The sequence below is a fragment of the Polyodon spathula genome, chromosome 4, assembly GCF_017654505.1.
Source record: "Polyodon spathula isolate WHYD16114869_AA chromosome 4, ASM1765450v1, whole genome shotgun sequence".
Lineage (NCBI taxonomy): Eukaryota > Metazoa > Chordata > Actinopteri > Acipenseriformes > Polyodontidae > Polyodon > Polyodon spathula.
The window spans coordinates 88,173,313-88,180,984 of NC_054537.1; the positions used below are offsets into that span (position 1 = coordinate 88,173,313).

General features: G+C 37.1%; 1 pseudogene; it reads left to right on the plus strand.

Annotated features, from left to right (window-relative positions):
* Positions 1-7,253, plus strand: part of LOC121314002 — a 118,413-nt pseudogene extending 111,160 nt beyond the window's left edge.
* Positions 7,254-7,672: the final 419 nt, after the last annotated feature.

Below are 7,672 nucleotides of genomic sequence, written 5' to 3' on the forward strand. Positions count from 1 at the left end.
GGAGCACCTGAATGTTTCTAGAGGATAACGGATGAAATGTGGCATATGAATTGTTTAAGTTAAAGTTGTTAATTAGGGATCAAAAATAAATGCTTTATGTATGAAGTTGAAATAATTTTACTGTTTGCAATGAATGCAGCACAAAGTGCTTGTTAAAATCCAGGCTATTTTAGACTTCCGCTGTTGTTTGAAATCTCTTTATGAAGCACTGCACACTGTATGTGACAGCTTATTATCAGATTGTTGCGTTTAAGAAAACCTAGCTCTGTTGGAAGACCTTTCAAGCCCTACTTCATTTTAATGTTAATGTACCTGAAAATGTCACAAGTCCCACAAGAATAAAAATAAGTTTGTTTATTGAATTATATTGTAAGCTGCATAGTACTGTGTTTATCACCATTGTAAATTAATTCAATTAATACATGTAGTGTCATTCAATCTTGTGTAAGGGCATCCAGTCTTGGTTTAACAGTATAGTTTTTCAAACTGCATTTTCTTTGGGAGTGGATACGTACTATTCATAAGGTAAAATGTGTAAGTCTTTTCAATACATGAACATTAAGTTATGTAATATTTATTATTGCTTAAAAATGTGTAGAATAAGATACTCTGGACCACCTACTCCTAACTTTTTTCCAGTCTGCCCCCCTTAAATTAAAAAAATAAAGCTAGTTGAAGAGCCCTGCTCTAAATAAGGCAACTCTATCTACCCAGGGTATACGAGAAACACATGCAAGCAGCTTTACAGCAAGTACAGCATAAACCAGTCTGCATTGTTGCAGATGAAACTAGAGATGGGAGAGATAAGTGTCCTGAACATTGTATTTAATTTGTAAATTTATGAAATTGTATATTTCTGTAATAATGCCACTCGTTTTCAACTAGTCTGTATATTGTAATGCCAGCAATAAGCAGTTTTTTTTCAAAACAGCTTTATTTGTTGACTGACCTACAGTACATTGTTACTGGAGGACTGCTTTTAAGAAATATGTTTCCTAAAAACTACAGTATCTCAGGGACTTAAAAAAAAAAAAAAAAGAGTTCAATAGATTTATGATGTAAAAATATTATTTATGTTCAAATTATGTTGTTAATTATTAACTGGTAATTAATTATTATTATTATTATTATTATTATTATTATTATTATTATTATTATTATTATATAGCACCATTCATAGTGGACCACCATCACAAAGATACGAGACTAGCCTGTGTGAACTGTGCATCAGCTGCAGAGTTACTTACAATAACGTCTCATCCCCTCAAAGCATGCATAACTCTGTTTTCATTTGTGGCTTGTCAGACACTTAGTCTGAGAAAGTTAAATCTCCACTTTCTGTATTCTTATATGGAACTCATTAGTTTGGTAACCCTGTTTTTGCCAATTAAGATTAATGTATTTATGTTTATTGTCAGGTACGACAGGGAAGAAAAGTACAAGTGATATGATTCAGTTTAACAACTTGGTGTGCAACAAATAACCCGTTTGGTGATTTAAAACATCTGAAATATTAACTAATGAGCCAACAATTGTTAATAATTGCAGGTATAGGTTGTTTAAACTTTTTATAAGTCTATTTGGGGAAAAGGTGTATTTTTATTATCAATAAGATGTTAATAGTCTTTGTCCACGAAAAGGTTTACCATTTGCTATCAGGTGATAATGAAGTCCAGTCTGTATATCCTGCCTTGTAGTGTGCTTTGTTTCAATTACAGTGCACAGTTGCCTTTTTTAAATAAGAATCTGTTGCTTCAGTTTGACTGCTAGATATCAGCAGTGACACTGCAAGCTGCCAAATACAGGAATCTTGATGTGAAACAAATCTGTACTGATGAATATCAACAGGGTATCTTTCCCAATATTGTGGCATCTCGCAAATGGAAATGGCTCAATTCGGGAATTACAAAACTCTGATTTTAGTATCTAGTATGTGCATCAATGTATGGGTAAGAGGATGGTTATCCTGATAACTTCCAGAAAATGAAAATGGTCAAATTTCTATCAAAACTTTAGCATTTTCTAGGTGCTGCTCTTTTCTCTGATAAAAATAAATAAATTCAATCAAATAACTTAGACTAGCATTCTGTCACCCTTGTGTAGAAAATCAAAATGTGCTTTAATTTTATAAGGTATGGCTAAATACAGAAAGGGCAAATCTAATATATTCTTTCTACTTCAGAAGCCTAACCTTTTTAAAAGAAGTGCAAACAATACAGACTACAGAATACTTGCAAGTAAAAATGTGTGCAACTAAAAGCTGATTAGTTTTACTTTATAATCTTGCGTCTGCTTTGACTGTAACAGTAAATTAAAATTAAAGTGTTAGCATACAAGCACCAGTATTTTCACAGACGAATTGTTTTCATGGCAGCGCCTTTTAATTGAAGTGCAAGAGCATGACTAAACTGTTTTTCAGTTAATTCTTCAGTTTATTCGACAAATAAAATACAGTCCTTAAAGCACAATATTTTAAAGCTGTATCATTCATAATTAACTTACACGTTCAAATATATAAACTCATTGACGATCTTTAAGGATAATATAAAAGGCTGCCTCCCCTGGTATCTTTTTAATTGGCAAAATAATATCTGATGTATCAATTAAAAGCAATGACAACTCATTTGTAAAATGAGGAAACTGAATCCCTAAATAGACAGTTTCCACTTAAACAACTTCTTAATAGATATCGAGAAATACAGAAGGTAAGGTATAGGCTGGGACTGAGAGGCATGCCAGCAACATTTTTCATTAATCTGGCATTTCAGAGGTAAGACTATTACAGCTTACTTTAAAGTTATCAGACAGCACCCATTTTAAGATATAGTACTGTAGCTCTGGGATGGATTTAAGATTAAACTAGAAAGGTTAACAGACAGCAGGCTACGCTAGGCCGAAGTATAAAATTATGGTACCTTTCAAATCCTAAATACTCTGTCATGTCATTCTGCTGTGTGTTTCCATTCTAGTATTAAACCTGAATACTTTGGAGGGCTGCTATTTCAATTATTATACACTACATTCATATTAGACTTGTTAAAAAGGTTTGGCATGGTCCTGAAAATATTTTTTATTGTGTTTGTTAACCCTAGTATTGGGGCTTTCAATGTCTGAACATTGTTGAATAATGTAAACTACATATGTACATAACTAAGCTGTTAGTTTCTGCATGGAGCTGACATTTTGTGGTAGCACCATTCAGGTATTCCTGATTGTTTTTTAAAGAAACAAATGGTAAGAAAAAGTACTTTATTTACCTGGGAAAAAACCTCTAGCTGTAAACCTTTAATTCAATAGCTTTAACTTGTCAACCCATGGGTTTTCCACAAAATTTAATTCAAGCTTTTAAAAATAATTCTCATTAAGTTACAGCCTGAAAAGAAAGGCCGGTGTTTGTGTTATGCTGCTGCTGATAAGTCTTTATTAGATAGTTTGGTTCAATTCGTTACTGCAGTCATGTTTTCACTGGAACTGGAGATAAACCTCCTGCAAATAAAGACAGCATCCATTTTCCTTCCACCCCAGGCCACGCAAAATTGATTTGACTAATAAAATGTCAGCCCCTGTAATATACCGACAGGCCTTTAATTTGCAAGCCAGTTCCATTGTGATGCAAAGCTTGTTTATAGCCAGTTTATGGATTGTGTACATTTTCACTTGGACTAGGGTAAATGCTAAGGTATACATTCAAATGCTGCATTAACATAATATATTCAGCCTTGTTGAAGTATAAGAAGAAAAAAAATTAAATGCCAGTAAAAAAAGAACAAAGTACAAGATATAAGGTCTTGACATCAAAATGTGTTTTTCTTGTACCTTCAAAGGTCATGTTATTTACTTCATCACCTTTCAGTTAGATGATTTTTGCAATACTTCTGAGTGGATATGAATTCTTTAATTCTATTATCGTGTTTTATTAGTTCTCTTTAGGCCTTATCTGAACATTAGAATCCTAGTTGCCAGATCATTTTTGTATTTTTCTGAATCTAAAGAAATTGTAAAAATGCAGTGACCTTTTAACTCCGCTGTCCACACTTTCTACATACCATAGACCAATGACCATTTCAATAACTTGTAGTTCTATTAGTTTACCCCTTGATGAGTCTTTAGTTCTGGATAGAGCAATCTTATATAAGGGATTTTTTTTTCTTAATACTTAAAAGTGGTTTTATGCAGCAGCCTACAAAACCCATATGTTTACCTTTGGCCAGCAGGGTTAAACATATTTTAAATATGTTTGTTTTAATATAGGTGGTTTCTACTATAGAATATGAAAAAGGTTGAAACATTGTTCACATTGTAAGTGCAGTATGTGTTTAGCTGTTTAGAATGTGGGTAATAATACAGTTTAAATGCATATCAGAACTAAAGCTAAAAAGGGGTTTGTATGCATTATGCATATTTATTTATTTATTTGTGTATGTATGTATTTTTCATGTATTCAGAAGTCTGGGGTGGTTTTGTTTTCTCAATAGATACTCCATTTTCACATTTAGAATGGTGTTTTAAGGAAATGGGATTTATATATTTAGGTTGACTTGTTTGATCTAGTAACCACAAGCCTGCAGAAGATAATGAACAGGGTATAGGCATTTCTGATGTTATATAGACAAACATAAATCTATGTACAGTATTTCATTGTATATGTATAAATCTGGTGGCAAATGGAGCATGTTGGTCCTAAGGTATTATTTATAGCATCCAGTCCTATGTTTTGATTAGCTGTGGTTATGAAAAAAGGTTGTCATTTACACAGCATATGAACCTTGTATAAGTAGATGCTGTTAGTTCTCAGAATATTTGATTAATTTCCTTGTGAGGGAATTGATGGCTTAATGTCTGGCATGACAGGTCTTTATCTTAGTCCACTGGGTAAAGGCTGCTTTAAGTTTTTAATCAAACAGCCCTTACTTTAAATCCAGCAATGCCCAATTTCTGCTAATAATTACTTTGGGATTTTTGGATTTCCACATTCATTTTCTGCTGCCAATTTAGAGAATTGCAGGCTGCTTGTTGACAGGTTGGATGATTAGAAGAGCTTAGAGTCTTGTGGAGCCCCAGCACCTTACATGATGAAACAAAAAAAAAAAAAAGCAGAACTGTGTTATTTCACTGTACTGTTGTGCTTTTAATTCAACCTTGTGGACATGGGGTGTAAATTTGTAACGTAGGAGGCTGTGTGGTCCAGTGGTTAAAGAAACAGCCTTGTAACTACAAGGTTCCCAGTTCAAATCCCGGCTCAGCCACTGACTCATTGTGTGATCCTAAGCAAGTCACTTAACCTCCTTCTTAACGTGCTCCATCTTTCGGGTGAGATGTTGTTATAAGTGACTCTGCAGCTGATGCATAGTTTGAACACCCTAGTCTCTAAGTCACCTTGGATAAAAGCATTTTTTTTTTTTTTTTTATTATGTGCAACTACCTGATGGCTGGCATTAGTCAAAAGCACTCTAGAAGCAGTTTAACGGGATTAAAAACATCAGCAGGGATATTTTTTAAGTATTAAAGGTCATTCTGTTCCAGTCATAAAAGCTAGAAGAAACCTGTAGCACTTTAGAAGCTGCATTAGTAAAACTGACAATTCCCTTTCAAGTACGAAATGTAACCATTACCACACAGGTGTTTACCTCCAAAAGACCGCATAACCTTAATATTCTATACCAAAGATGGTCAGCCGAGCCTGACACTGTCATGCCCGCCCCTGAGAGTATAAAGGACTACACACACAGATCTCAGCACCATTGTTACTTTCAAGATCTGATCTGACGGGAGGAGCCTGGTATCAGATAAGTACTTGTTGTTATGACTGTATAATGTTTGCTAATTATTGTGTTTCACATAATTTATGCAATATTTTATTTACGCTGTAATTTTTTTTTTTTTTAATTATTTACGCGTATGTTGTGCACTACAGCCTGTTTTATTATGTCCAGAAGCGGCCTTGTGCCTCGTGAAGCTAGCGGCTTGAGTCACCTCTTCCCAGGAATCAAGCAACATAACTTGGCTGATTTGTGCTATCTGCACAGGCTGCTTAGCACTGGCTGGAGTCAAATTAAAATTCTCATTTTAAGTTACAAGACATTTACTTTCTGAACTGTAATTGTATTGTTACTGTTTTCTATGCAGAAATATTTTCTTGTCGTATTTTCTGTGGTTTTTTTTTTTTTTTTTTTTTTTTTTTTTTAACAGAAGTACGCGCACATCTGCTGGGCTCAACAGCATTACGCTGGACCAAGATACATGATTTATATTGAGATTGCTTGCAGTCTTATTCCACTGTGTCTTGTTGCTGTTTTGGTGACTGCTTTGCATCACCATTACGAGGGCTGTTAGTACCGCTAACAAGCAGGCTTCCCTCAGTCTCTTGTGGGTGCTGACGGAGTGGTTTTGCCAGTAGCTTGCACAGGTGGGCATCCTTATACGGTGATACCCGCGGTAACTGCAAACCTGTCGATCCGTACCGTACCACAACCAGGATCGAGGTTACTGCAATGGTACCGTACCTCACCAACCCGATGCTAAAGTCAACGACCCAGTACCATCCCTGTTTCGACATCCCTGGTATGGTGCCAAGTCTGTCTTGTGCGTATCTTGACCAGCCCCATTACTTACTGTACACTGCATTGCTACTTGCATCATACCTGGGTTTTATCCCTGCGAGACATGCAAGGCCAGTCTGCCTATTGAGAAAAACATGACAGATACACTTCCTGCCTGTATCTGTATCCAAACTCATGCTGGAGAAACATCTCTCACAGCTCTACAGAGTGCTCTGTGTCCCTTATAACTGCACAGCGCTCTTCCCCATCACCCTCTTGTAGGGAGGTGGCTGCGCCCTCACACCATGGCTCTGCCAAGGGAGAGTGGACAGCGTACCCGAGAAAGTAGCCCACGCAAGAAGCCTTCTTCCTGCTCTGCCACTCATTCTCTTCCCAGAGGATGAAGAAGAAGAGCAGTCGCCATTCCAAGTGATTGGTGGATTCGGAGCAGCTCTGTGCAGCTGTTTTCCACCCTGTCGTGTGGCCTGCAAGCTTTTGCTCCGGGCACATGAGGACCTCCTCTCACTGCACCTCTACATCACAGTACATCTGCCCGGGGTGACAAACAGAACGGTGGACCTCCTCTCAAGGAGGGTTCCCAAAGCTTCAGAGTGGAGGCTTCACCCCGAGGTGGTTAGCCTCATTAGGGAGAAGTTCGGGAGAGCAGAGATAGATATCTTTGCCTCCCAGAAATCGACCTACTGTCCCCTCTGATTCTCCATAATAAGAGGCGGGGACCCGCTTGCTGTAGATGCCTTGGCACATCAGTGGCAGAGACAATCGTTTATATTCCTTCCCACCACTTGCCCTGCTCCCACTGTGTCTGGAGAAAATCAGCCCCTTATTTTAACCCTGATTCAGCTCCTGAGAGGCCAGCTGTGGAGACTGCCCCAGCGTCGCGACCGGTTCAGTCAGGAATGGGGGACCTTATGGCATCCCAACCCATTGAGCCTGGTGCCGTGGGTCTGGCACCTGAAAGGCTGCATTTGAGTCATCTGGGTCTGTCCAATAGGTTTACTGACATGTGTATGTGTTTTGTTTGTTTGTTTGTGTCCTATTTACTGGTATTTCAGTGTAGTAGTAGTCGTAGTAGTGTGACATTAAAAAGTCATCCCTTTTGAAACTTACCACAA